Here is a 13,859-nt window from a genome sequence, read left to right as displayed (position 1 = left end):
TTTATTAATCCCTGCACTTGACATTCTAGAATGTTATCTTGAAAGTAAATTAAATGATGCAATAAAAGCTTACAACATCTGGTATTCGGAGGCACTAACAGACAGTTTTTTTTTAATCACTGCATTTCACATTCAAGCATGTCAGTTGGAGAGTAAATTAAAGTGATGCAATAAAAACTTACAGCATCTGCTATTCCCAGGTGCTAGCAGATAGTTTGATTTAATTATTCACTGCACTTCAAATTTGAACATGATAGCTTGAACATAAATTAAAGGGATGCAATAAAATCTTACAGCACCTGCTATTCCCTGGTACTAAAAGATTTCTATTTAATCTGTACACTTCACATACAAGCATGTCAGTTGCAGATTAAATTAAAGTGATGCAACAAAAACTTACAGCATCTGCTATTCCCAGGTGCTAACAGATAGTTTTTTTTAATTAATCACTGCACTTCACATCCTAGCATGTCATCTTAAAAGTAAATTAAAGTGATGCAAGAGAAGCTTACAGCATCTCGTAGTCCAAGCTGCTAACAGATAGTTTTTGATGAATCACTGCACTTCACATTCAGGCATGTGAGTTGGAGAGTAAATGAAAGTGATGCAAAAAAAACTTACAGCATCTGCTATTCCCATGTGCTAACAGATAGTTTTTTTTATTAATCACTGCACTTCACATTTGAGCATGTCAGCTTGAAAGTAAATTAGAGTGATGCAAGAAAAGCTTACAGCACCTGGTATTCCTAGGTAGGGTCCCACCTCAGTACTATCCAGGCCCAAACTTACTTAGCTTCCAAGGTCAGATGAGATTGGGCGTTCTCAAGATGGTGTGGCCGTAAGCCTTAAAGACTTCCTCAAATTGCCTAATCATAGCAAATATGATCAAAGACCAATCTAACAATTTTTTTTATTAATCCCTGCACTTGACATTCTAGAATGTTATCTTGAAAGTAAATTAAATGATGCAATAAAATCTTACAACATCTGGTATACGGAGGCACTAACAGACAGTTTTTTTTAATCACTGCACTTCACATTCAAGCATGTCAGTTGGAGAGTAAATTAAAGTGATGCAATAAAAACTTACTGCATCTGCTATTCCCAGGTGCTAGCAGATAGTTTTTTTTTATTAATCACTGCACTTCACATCCTAGCATGTCATCTTAAAAGTAAATTAAAGTGATGCAAGAGAAGCTTACAGCATCTCCTAGTCCAAGCTGCTAACAGATAGTTTTTTGATGAATCACTGCACTTCACATTCAGGCACGTGAGTTGGAGAGTAAATGAAAGTGATGCAAAAAAAACTTACAGCATCTGCTATTCCCATGTGCTAACATAGAGTTTTTTTTATTAATCACTGCACTTCACATTTGAGCATGTCAGCTTGAAAGTAAATTAAAGTGATGCAAGAAAAGGTTACAGCACCTGGTATTCCTAGGTAGGGTCCCACCTCAGTACTATCCAGGCCCAACGTTGTTCAGTTTCCAAGGTCAGATGAGATTGGACGTTCTCAAGCTGGTGTGGCCGTAAGCCTTAAACACTTACTCTAATTGCCTAATCATAGCAAATATGATCAAAGACCAATCTGACAATTTTTTTTATTAATCCCTGCACTTGACATTCTAGAATGTTATCTTGAAAGTAAATTAAATGATGCAATAAAAGCTTACAACATCTGGTATTCGGAGGCACTAACAGACAGTTTTTTTTTAATCACTGCATTTCACATTCAAGCATGTCAGTTGGAGAGTAAATTAAAGTGATGCAATAAAAACTTACAGCATCTGCTATTCCCAGGTGCTAGCAGATAGTTTGATTTAATTATTCACTCCACTTCAAATTTGAACATGATAGCTTGAACATAAATTAAAGGGATGCAATAAAATCTTACAGCACCTGCTATTCCCTGGTACTAAAAGATTTCTATTTAATCTGTACACTTCACATACAAGCATGTCAGTTGCAGATTAAATTAAAGTGATGCAACAAAAACTTACAGCATCTGCTATTCCCAGGTGCTAACAGATAGTTTTTTTTAATTAATCACTGCACTTCACATCCTAGCATGTCATCTTAAAAGTAAATTAAAGTGATGCAAGAGAAGCTTACAGCATCTCGTAGTCCAAGCTGCTAACAGATAGTTTTTGATGAATCACTGCACTTCACATTCAGGCATGTGAGTTGGAGAGTAAATGAAAGTGATGCAAAAAAAACTTACAGCATCTGCTATTCCCATGTGCTAACAGATAGTTTTTTTTATTAATCACTGCACTTCACATTTGAGCATGTCAGCTTGAAAGTAAATTAGAGTGATGCAAGAAAAGCTTACAGCACCTGGTATTCCTAGGTAGGGTCCCACCTCAGTACTATCCAGGCCCAAAGTTGTTCAGCTTCCAAGGTCAGATGAGATTGGACGTTCTCAAGCTGGTGTGGCCGTAAGCCTTAAACACTTACTCAAATTGCCTAATCATAGCAAATATGATCAAAGACCAATCTGACAATTTTTTTTATTAATCCCTGCACTTGACATTCTAGAAAGTTATCTTGAAAGTAAATTAAATGATGCAATAAAAGCTTACAACATCTGGTATACGGAGGCACTAACAGACAGTTTTTTTTTAATCTCTGCACTTCACATTCAAGCATGTCAGTTGGAGAGTAAATTAAAGTGATGCAATAAAAACTTACAGCATCTGCTATTCCCAGGTGCTAGCAGATAGTTTGATTTAATTATTCACTGCAGTTCAAATTTGAACATGAAGCTTGAACATAAATTAAAGGGATGCAATAAAATCTTACAGCACCTGCTATTCCCTGGTACTAAAAGATTTCTATTTAATCTGTACACTTCACATACAAGCATGTCAGTTGCAGATTAAATTAAAGTGATGCAACAAAAACTTAATGCATCTGCTATTCCCAGATGCTAACAGACAGTTTTTTTTAATTAATCACTGCACTTCACATCCTAGCATGTCATCTTAAAAGTAAATTAAAGTGATGCAAGAGAAGCTTACAGCATCTCGTAGTCCACGCTGCTAACAGATAGTTTTTTGATGAATCACTGCACTTCACATTCAGGCATGTGAGTTGGAGAGTAAATGAAAGTGATGCAAAAAAAACTTACAGCATGTGCTATTCCCATGTGCTAACAGATAGTTTTTTTTATTAATCACTGCACTTCACATTTGAGCATGTCAGCTTGAAAGTAAATTAAAGTGATGCAAGAAAAGGTTACAGCACCTGGTATTCCTAGGTAGGGTCCCATCTCAGTACTATCCAGGCCCAAAGTTGTTCAGTTTCCAAGGTCAGATGAGATTGGACGTTCTCAAGCTGGTGTGGCCATAAGCCTTAAACACTTACTCAAATTGCCTAACTATAGCAAATATGATCAAAGACCAATCTGACAATTTTTTTTTATTAATCCCTGCACTTGACATTGTAGAATGTTATCTTGAAAGTAAATTAAATGATGCAATAAAAGCTTACAACATCTGGTATACGGAGGCACTACCAGACAGTTTTTTTATTAATCACTGCACTTCACATTCAAGCATGTCAGTTGGAGAGTAAATTAAAGTGATGCAATAAAAACTTACAGCATCTGCTATTCCCAGGTGCTAGCAGATAGTTTGATTTAATTATTCACTGCACTTCAAATTTGAACATGATAGCTTGAACATAAATTAAAGGGATGCAATAAAATCTTACAGCTCCTGCTATTCCCTGGTACTAAAAGATTTCTATTTAATCTGTACAATTCACATACAAGCATGTCAGTTGCAGATTAAATTAAAGTGATGCAACAAAAACTTAAAGCATTTGCTATTCCCAGGTGCTAACAGATAGTTTTTTTTTAATTAATCACTGCACTTCACATCCTAGCATGTCATCTTGAAAGTAAATTAAAGTGATGCAAGAAAAGCTTACAGCACCTGGTATTCCTAGATAGGGTCCCACCTCAGTACTATCCAGGCCCAAACTTGTTTCGCTTCCAAGGTCAGACGAGACTGGTCGTTCTCAAGCTGGTGTGGCCGTAAGCCTTAAACACTTACTCAAATTGCCTAATCATAGCAAATATGATCAAAGACCAATCTGACAATTTTTGTTATTAATCCCTGCACTTGACATTGTAGAATGTTATCTTGAAAGTAAATTAAATGATGCAATAAAAGCTTACAACATCTGGTATACGGAGGCACTAACAGACAGTTTTTTTATTAATCACTGCACTTCACATTCAAGCATGTCAGTTGGAGAGTAAATTAAAGTGATGCAATAAAAACTTACAGCATCTGCTATTCCTAGGTGCTAGCAGATAGTTTGATTTAATCATTCACTGCACTTCAAATTTGAACATGATAGCTTGAACATAAATTAAAGGGATGCAATAAAATCTTACAGCACCTCCTATTCCCTGTTACTAAAAGATTTCTATTTAATCTGTACACTTCACATACAAGCATGTCAGTTGCAGATTAAATTAAAGTGATGCAACAAAAACTTACAGCATCTGCTATTCCCAGGTGCTAACAGATAGTTTTTTTTAATTAATCACTGCACTTCACATCCTAGCATGTCATCTTAAAAGTAAATTAAAGTGATGCAAGAGAAGCTTACAGCATCTCGTAGTCCAAGCTGCTAACAGATAGTTTTTTGATGAATCACTGCACTTCACATTCAGGCATGTGAGTTGGAGAGTAAATGAAAGTGATGCAAAAAAAACTTACAGCATCTGCTATTCCCATGTGCTAACAGATAGTTTTTTTTATTAATCACTGCACTTCACATTTGAGCATGTCAGCTTGAAAATAAATTAAAGTGATGCAAGAAAAGCTTACAGCACCTGGTATTCCTAGGTAGGGTCCCACCTCAGTACTATCCAGGCCCAAACTTACTTAGCTTCCAAGGTCAGATGAGATTGGGCGTTCTCAAGCTGGTGTGGCCGTAAGCCTTAAAAGCTTCCTCAAATTGCCTAATCATAGCAAATATGATCAAAGACAAATCTGACAATTTTTTTTATTAATCCCTGCACTTGACATTCTAGAATGTTATCTTGAAAGTAAATTAAATGATGCAATAAAATCTTACAACATCTGGTATACGGAGGCACTAACAGACAGTTTTTTTTATTAATCACTGCACTTCACATTCAAGCATGTCAGTTGGAGAGTAAATTAAAGTGATGCAATAAAAACTTACAGCATCTGCTATTCCCAGGTGCTAGCAGATAGTTTGATTTAATTATTCACTGCACTTCAAATTTGAACATGATAGCTTGAACATAAATTAAAGGGATGCAATAAAATCTTACAGCACCTGCTATTCCCTGGTACTAAAAGATTTCTATTTAATCTGTACACTTCACAAACAAGCATGTCAGTTGCAGATTAAATTAAAGTGATGCAACAAAAACTTACAGCATCTGCTATTCCCAGGTGCTAACAGACAGTTTTTTTTAATTAATCACTGCACTTCACATCCTAGCATGTCATCTTAAAAGTAAATTAAAGTGATGCAAGAGAAGCTTACAGCATCTCGTAGTCCAAGCTGCTAACAGATAGTTTTTTGATGAATCACTGCACTTCACATTCAGGCATGTGAGTTGGAGAGTAAATGAAAGTGATGCAAAAAAAACTTACAGCATCTGCTATTCCCATGTGCTAAGAGAGAGTTTTTTTTATTAATCACTGCACTTCACATTTGAGCATGTCAGCTTGAAAGTAAAATAAAGTGATGCACGAAAAGGTTACAGCACCTGGTATTCCTAGGTAGGGTCCCAACTCAGTACTATCCAGGCCCAAAGTTGTTCAGTTTCCAAGGTCAGATGAGATTGGACGTTCTCAAGCTGGTGTGGCCGTAAGCCTTAAACACTTACTCTAATTGCCTAATCATAGCAAATATGATCAAAGACCAATCTGACAATTTTTTTTATTAATCCCTGCACTTGACATTCTAGAATGTTATCTTGAAAGTAAATTAAATGATGCAATAAAAGCTTACAACATCTGGTATTCGGAGGCACTAACAGACAGTTTTTTTTTAATCACTGCATTTCACATTCAAGCATGTCAGTTGGAGAGTAAATTAAAGTGATGCAATAAAAACTTACAGCATCTGCTATTCCTAGGTGCTAGCAGATAGTTTGATTTAATCATTCACTGCACTTCAAATTTGAACATGATAGCTTGAACATAAATTAAAGGGATGCAATAAAATCTTACAGCACCTGCTATTCCCTGTTACTAAAAGATTTCTATTTAATCTGTACACTTCACATACAAGCATGTCAGTTGCAGATTAAATTAAAGTGATGCAACAAAAACTTACAGCATCTGCTATTCCCAGGTGCTAACAGATAGTTTTTTTTAATTAATCACTGCACTTCACATCCTAGCATGTCATCTTAAAAGTAAATTAAAGTGATGCAAGAGAAGCTTACAGCATCTCGTAGTCCAAGCTGCTAACAGATAGTTTTTTGATGAATCACTGCACTTCACATTCAGGCATGTGAGTTGGAGAGTAAATGAAAGTGATGCAAAAAAAACTTACAGCATCTGCTATTCCCATGTGCTAACAGATAGTTTTTTTTATTAATCACTGCACTTCACATTTGAGCATGTCAGCTTGAAAATAAATTAAAGTGATGCAAGAAAAGCTTACAGCACCTGGTATTCCTAGTTAGGGTCCCACCTCAGTACTATCAAGGCCCAAACTTACTTAGCTTCCAAGGTCAGATGAGATTGGGCGTTCTCAAGATGGTGTGGCCGTAAGCCTTAAAGACTTCCTCAAATTGCCTAATCATAGCAAATATGATCAAAGACCAATCTAACAATTTTTTTTATTAATCCCTGCACTTGACATTCTAGAATGTTATCTTGAAAGTAAATTAAATGATGCAATAAAATCTTACAACATCTGGTATACGGAGGCACTAACAGACAGTTTTTTTTAATCACTGCACTTCACATTCAAGCATGTCAGTTGGAGAGTAAATTAAAGTGATGCAATAAAAACTTACTGCATCTGCTATTCCCAGGTGCTAGCAGATAGTTTTTTTTTATTAATCACTGCACTTCACATCCTAGCATGTCATCTTAAAAGTAAATTAAAGTGATGCAAGAGAAGCTTACAGCATCTCCTAGTCCAAGCTGCTAACAGATAGTTTTTTGATGAATCACTGCACTTCACATTCAGGCACGTGAGTTGTAGAGTAAATGAAAGTGATGCAAAAAAAACTTACAGCATCTGCTATTCCCATGTGCTAACAGAGAGTTTTTTTTATTAATCACTGCACTTCACATTTGAGCATGTCAGCTTGAAAGTAAATTAAAGTGATGCAAGAAAAGGTTACAGCACCTGGTATTCCTAGGTAGGGTCCCACCTCAGTACTATCCAGGCCCAACGTTGTTCAGTTTCCAAGGTCAGATGAGATTGGACGTTCTCAAGCTGGTGTGGCCGTAAGCCTTAAACACTTACTCTAATTGCCTAATCATAGCAAATATGATCAAAGACCAATCTGACAATTTTTTTTATTAATCCCTGCACTTGACATTCTAGAATGTTATCTTGAAAGTAAATTAAATGATGCAATAAAAGCTTACAACATCTGGTATTCGGAGGCACTAACAGACAGTTTTTTTTTAATCACTGCATTTCACATTCAAGCATGTCAGTTGGAGAGTAAATTAAAGTGATGCAATAAAAACTTACAGCATCTGCTATTCCCAGGTGCTAGCAGATAGTTTGATTTAATTATTCACTGCACTTCAAATTTGAACATGATAGCTTGAACATAAATTAAAGGGATGCAATAAAATCTTACAGCACCTGCTATTCCCTGGTACTAAAAGATTTCTATTTAATCTGTACACTTCACATACAAGCATGTCAGTTGCAGATTAAATTAAAGTGATGCAACAAAAACTTACAGCATCTGCTATTCCCAGGTGCTAACAGATAGTTTTTTTTAATTAATCACTGCACTTCACATCCTAGCATGTCATCTTAAAAGTAAATTAAAGTGATGCAAGAGAAGCTTACAGCATCTCGTAGTCCAAGCTGCTAACAGATAGTTTTTGATGAATCACTGCACTTCACATTCAGGCATGTGAGTTGGAGAGTAAATGAAAGTGATGCAAAAAAAACTTACAGCATCTGCTATTCCCATGTGCTAACAGATAGTTTTTTTTATTAATCACTGCACTTCACATTTGAGCATGTCAGCTTGAAAGTAAATTAGAGTGATGCAAGAAAAGCTTACAGCACCTGGTATTCCTAGGTAGGGTCCCACCTCAGTACTATCCAGGCCCAAACTTACTTAGCTTCCAAGGTCAGATGAGATTGGGCGTTCTCAAGATGGTGTGGCCGTAAGCCTTAAAGACTTCCTCAAATTGCCTAATCATAGCAAATATGATCAAAGACCAATCTAACAATTTTTTTTATTAATCCCTGCACTTGACATTCTAGAATGTTATCTTGAAAGTAAATTAAATGATGCAATAAAATCTTACAACATCTGGTATACGGAGGCACTAACAGACAGTTTTTTTTAATCACTGCACTTCACATTCAAGCATGTCAGTTGGAGAGTAAATTAAAGTGATGCAATAAAAACTTACTGCATCTGCTATTCCCAGGTGCTAGCAGATAGTTTTTTTTTATTAATCACTGCACTTCACATCCTAGCATGTCATCTTAAAAGTAAATTAAAGTGATGCAAGAGAAGCTTACAGCATCTCCTAGTCTAAGCTGCTAACAGATAGTTTTTTGATGAATCACTGCACTTCACATTCAGGCACGTGAGTTGGAGAGTAAATGAAAGTGATGCAAAAAAAACTTACAGCATCTGCTATTCCCATGTGCTAACATAGAGTTTTTTTTATTAATCACTGCACTTCACATTTGAGCATGTCAGCTTGAAAGTAAATTAAAGTGATGCAAGAAAAGGTTACAGCACCTGGTATTCCTAGGTAGGGTCCCACCTCAGTACTATCCAGGCCCAACGTGGTTCAGTTTCCAAGGTCAGATGAGATTGGACGTTCTCAAGCTGGTGTGGCCGTAAGCCTTAAACACTTACTCTAATTGCCTAATCATAGCAAATATGATCAAAGACCAATCTGACAATTTTTTTTATTAATCCCTGCACTTGACATTCTAGAATGTTATCTTGAAAGTAAATTAAATGATGCAATAAAAGCTTACAACATCTGGTATTCGGAGGCACTAACAGACAGTTTTTTTTTAATCACTGCATTTCACATTCAAGCATGTCAGTTGGAGAGTAAATTAAAGTGATGCAATAAAAACTTACAGCATCTGCTATTCCCAGGTGCTAGCAGATAGTTTGATTTAATTATTCACTCCACTTCAAATTTGAACATGATAGCTTGAACATAAATTAAAGGGATGCAATAAAATCTTACAGCACCTGCTATTCCCTGGTACTAAAAGATTTCTATTTAATCTGTACACTTCACATACAAGCATGTCAGTTGCAGATTAAATTAAAGTGATGCAACAAAAACTTACAGCATCTGCTATTCCCAGGTGCTAACAGATAGTTTTTTTTAATTAATCACTGCACTTCACATCCTAGCATGTCATCTTAAAAGTAAATTAAAGTGATGCAAGAGAAGCTTACAGCATCTCGTAGTCCAAGCTGCTAACAGATAGTTTTTGATGAATCACTGCACTTCACATTCAGGCATGTGAGTTGGAGAGTAAATGAAAGTGATGCAAAAAAAACTTACAGCATCTGCTATTCCCATGTGCTAACAGATAGTTTTTTTTATTAATCACTGCACTTCACATTTGAGCATGTCAGCTTGAAAGTAAATTAAAGTGATGCAAGAGAAGCTTACAGCATCTCGTAGTCCAAGCTGCTAACAGATAGTTTTTGATGAATCACTGCACTTCACATTCAGGCATGTGAGTTGGAGAGTAAATGAAAGTGATGCAAAAAAAACTTACAGCATCTGCTATTCCCATGTGCTAACAGATAGTTTTTTTTATTAATCACTGCACTTCACATTTGAGCATGTCAGCTTGAAAGTAAATTAGAGTGATGCAAGAAAAGCTTACAGCACCTGGTATTCCTAGGTAGGGTCCCACCTCAGTACTATCCAGGCCCAAACTTACTTAGCTTCCAAGGTCAGATGAGATTGGGCGTTCTCAAGATGGTGTGGCCGTAAGCCTTAAAGACTTCCTCAAATTGCCTAATCATAGCAAATATGATCAAAGACCAATCTAACAATTTTTTTTATTAATCCCTGCACTTGACATTCTAGAATGTTATCTTGAAAGTAAATTAAATGATGCAATAAAATCTTACAACATCTGGTATACGGAGGCACTAACAGACAGTTTTTTTTAATCACTGCACTTCACATTCAAGCATGTCAGTTGGAGAGTAAATTAAAGTGATGCAATAAAAACTTACTGCATCTGCTATTCCCAGGTGCTAGCAGATAGTTTTTTTTTATTAATCACTGCACTTCACATCCTAGCATGTCATCTTAAAAGTAAATTAAAGTGATGCAAGAGAAGCTTACAGCATCTCCTAGTCCAAGCTGCTAACAGATAGTTTTTTGATGAATCACTGCACTTCACATTCAGGCACGTGAGTTGGAGAGTAAATGAAAGTGATGCAAAAAAAACTTACAGCATCTGCTATTCCCATGTGCTAACATAGAGTTTTTTTTATTAATCACTGCACTTCACATTTGAGCATGTCAGCTTGAAAGTAAATTAAAGTGATGCAAGAAAAGGTTACAGCACCTGGTATTCCTAGGTAGGGTCCCACCTCAGTACTATCCAGGCCCAACGTGGTTCAGTTTCCAAGGTCAGATGAGATTGGACGTTCTCAAGCTGGTGTGGCCGTAAGCCTTAAACACTTACTCTAATTGCCTAATCATAGCAAATATGATCAAAGACCAATCTGACAATTTTTTTTATTAATCCCTGCACTTGACATTCTAGAATGTTATCTTGAAAGTAAATTAAATGATGCAATAAAAGCTTACAACATCTGGTATTCGGAGGCACTAACAGACAGTTTTTTTTTAATCACTGCATTTCACATTCAAGCATGTCAGTTGGAGAGTAAATTAAAGTGATGCAATAAAAACTTACAGCATCTGCTATTCCCAGGTGCTAGCAGATAGTTTGATTTAATTATTCACTCCACTTCAAATTTGAACATGATAGCTTGAACATAAATTAAAGGGATGCAATAAAATCTTACAGCACCTGCTATTCCCTGGTACTAAAAGATTTCTATTTAATCTGTACACTTCACATACAAGCATGTCAGTTGCAGATTAAATTAAAGTGATGCAACAAAAACTTACAGCATCTGCTATTCCCAGGTGCTAACAGATAGTTTTTTTTAATTAATCACTGCACTTCACATCCTAGCATGTCATCTTAAAAGTAAATTAAAGTGATGCAAGAGAAGCTTACAGCATCTCGTAGTCCAAGCTGCTAACAGATAGTTTTTGATGAATCACTGCACTTCACATTCAGGCATGTGAGTTGGAGAGTAAATGAAAGTGATGCAAAAAAAACTTACAGCATCTGCTATTCCCATGTGCTAACAGATAGTTTTTTTTATTAATCACTGCACTTCACATTTGAGCATGTCAGCTTGAAAGTAAATTAGAGTGATGCAAGAAAAGCTTACAGCACCTGGTATTCCTAGGTAGGGTCCCACCTCAGTACTATCCAGGCCCAAAGTTGTTCAGCTTCCAAGGTCAGATGAGATTGGACGTTCTCAAGCTGGTGTGGCCGTAAGCCTTAAACACTTACTCAAATTGCCTAATCATAGCAAATATGATCAAAGACCAATCTGACAATTTTTTTTATTAATCCCTGCACTTGACATTCTAGAAAGTTATCTTGAAAGTAAATTAAATGATGCAATAAAAGCTTACAACATCTGGTATACGGAGGCACTAACAGACAGTTTTTTTTTAATCTCTGCACTTCACATTCAAGCATGTCAGTTGGAGAGTAAATTAAAGTGATGCAATAAAAACTTACAGCATCTGCTATTCCCAGGTGCTAGCAGATAGTTTGATTTAATTATTCACTGCAGTTCAAATTTGAACATGAAGCTTGAACATAAATTAAAGGGATGCAATAAAATCTTACAGCACCTGCTATTCCCTGGTACTAAAAGATTTCTATTTAATCTGTACACTTCACATACAAGCATGTCAGTTGCAGATTAAATTAAAGTGATGCAACAAAAACTTAATGCATCTGCTATTCCCAGATGCTAACAGACAGTTTTTTTTAATTAATCACTGCACTTCACATCCTAGCATGTCATCTTAAAAGTAAATTAAAGTGATGCAAGAGAAGCTTACAGCATCTCGTAGTCCACGCTGCTAACAGATAGTTTTTTGATGAATCACTGCACTTCACATTCAGGCATGTGAGTTGGAGAGTAAATGAAAGTGATGCAAAAAAAACTTACAGCATGTGCTATTCCCATGTGCTAACAGATAGTTTTTTTTTCTTAATCACTGCACTTCACATTTGAGCATGTCAGCTTGAAAGTAAATTAAAGTGATGCAAGAAAAGCTTACAGCACCTGGTATTCCTAGGTAGGGTCCCACCTCAGTACTATCCAGGCCCAAACTTATTTAGCTTCCAAGGTCAGATGAGATTGGGCGTTCTCAAGCTGGTGTGGCCGTAAGCCTTAAAGACTTCCTCAAATTGCCTAATCATAGCAAATATGATCAAAGACCAATCTGACAATTTTTTTTATTAATCCCTGCACTTGACATTGTAGAATGTTATCTTGAAAGTAAATTAAATGATGCAATAAAAGCTTACAACATCTGGTATACGGAGGCACTAACAGACAGTTTTTTTTTAATCTCTGCACTTCACATTCAAGCATGTCAGTTGGAGAGTAAATTAAAGTGATGCAATAAAAACTTACAGCATCTGCTATTCCCAGGTGCTAGCAGATAGTTTGATTTAATTATTCACTGCAGTTCAAATTTGAACATGAAGCTTGAACATAAATTAAAGGGATGCAATAAAATCTTACAGCACCTGCTATTCCCTGGTACTAAAAGATTTCTATTTAATCTGTACACTTCACATACAAGCATGTCAGTTGCAGATTAAATTAAAGTGATGCAACAAAAACTTAATGCATCTGCTATTCCCAGATGCTAACAGACAGTTTTTTTTAATTAATCACTGCACTTCACATCCTAGCATGTCATCTTAAAAGTAAATTAAAGTGATGCAAGAGAAGCTTACAGCATCTCGTAGTCCACGCTGCTAACAGATAGTTTTTTGATGAATCACTGCACTTCACATTCAGGCATGTGAGTTGGAGAGTAAATGAAAGTGATGCAAAAAAAACTTACAGCATGTGCTATTCCCATGTGCTAACAGATAGTTTTTTTTTCTTAATCACTGCACTTCACATTTGAGCATGTCAGCTTGAAAGTAAATTAAAGTGATGCAAGAAAAGCTTACAGCACCTGGTATTCCTAGGTAGGGTCCCACCTCAGTACTATCCAGGCCCAAACTTATTTAGCTTCCAAGGTCAGATGAGATTGGGCGTTCTCAAGCTGGTGTGGCCGTAAGCCTTAAAGACTTCCTCAAATTGCCTAATCATAGCAAATATGATCAAAGACCAATCTGACAATTTTTTTTATTAATCCCTGCACTTGACATTGTAGAATGTTATCTTGAAAGTAAATTAAATGATGCAATAAAAGCTTACAACATCTGGTATACGGAGGCACTAACAGACAGTTTTTTTATTAATCACTGCACTTCACATTCAAGCATGTCAGTTGGAGAGTAAATTAAAGTGATGCAATAAA

General features: G+C 36.1%; 10 pseudogenes; all 10 read right to left on the bottom strand.

Annotated features, from left to right (window-relative positions):
* Positions 1-725: 725 nt before the first annotated feature.
* LOC145648494 (5S ribosomal RNA) lies at positions 726-844 on the bottom strand (annotated as a pseudogene).
* Positions 845-2,325: 1,481 nt separating this feature from the next.
* LOC145644379 (5S ribosomal RNA) lies at positions 2,326-2,444 on the bottom strand (annotated as a pseudogene).
* A 1,482-nt stretch (positions 2,445-3,926) lies between these two features.
* Positions 3,927-4,045, bottom strand: LOC145644027 (5S ribosomal RNA; annotated as a pseudogene).
* A 792-nt stretch (positions 4,046-4,837) lies between these two features.
* On the bottom strand, positions 4,838-4,956 carry LOC145647710 (5S ribosomal RNA; annotated as a pseudogene).
* A 1,703-nt stretch (positions 4,957-6,659) lies between these two features.
* On the bottom strand, positions 6,660-6,778 carry LOC145643822 (5S ribosomal RNA; annotated as a pseudogene).
* Positions 6,779-8,259: 1,481 nt separating this feature from the next.
* LOC145648493 (5S ribosomal RNA) lies at positions 8,260-8,378 on the bottom strand (annotated as a pseudogene).
* Positions 8,379-10,079: 1,701 nt separating this feature from the next.
* LOC145648492 (5S ribosomal RNA) lies at positions 10,080-10,198 on the bottom strand (annotated as a pseudogene).
* Positions 10,199-11,679: 1,481 nt separating this feature from the next.
* On the bottom strand, positions 11,680-11,798 carry LOC145644378 (5S ribosomal RNA; annotated as a pseudogene).
* Positions 11,799-12,589: 791 nt separating this feature from the next.
* LOC145648514 (5S ribosomal RNA) lies at positions 12,590-12,708 on the bottom strand (annotated as a pseudogene).
* A 791-nt stretch (positions 12,709-13,499) lies between these two features.
* Positions 13,500-13,618, bottom strand: LOC145648513 (5S ribosomal RNA; annotated as a pseudogene).
* Between the last annotated feature and the right edge of the window lie 241 nt (positions 13,619-13,859).

The sequence above is a fragment of the Electrophorus electricus genome, chromosome 13, assembly GCF_041902795.1.
Source record: "Electrophorus electricus isolate QZ-2024a chromosome 13, ASM4190279v1, whole genome shotgun sequence".
NCBI lineage: Eukaryota > Metazoa > Chordata > Actinopteri > Gymnotiformes > Gymnotidae > Electrophorus > Electrophorus electricus.
This window is presented reverse-complemented; position numbering and strand designations above follow the sequence as displayed.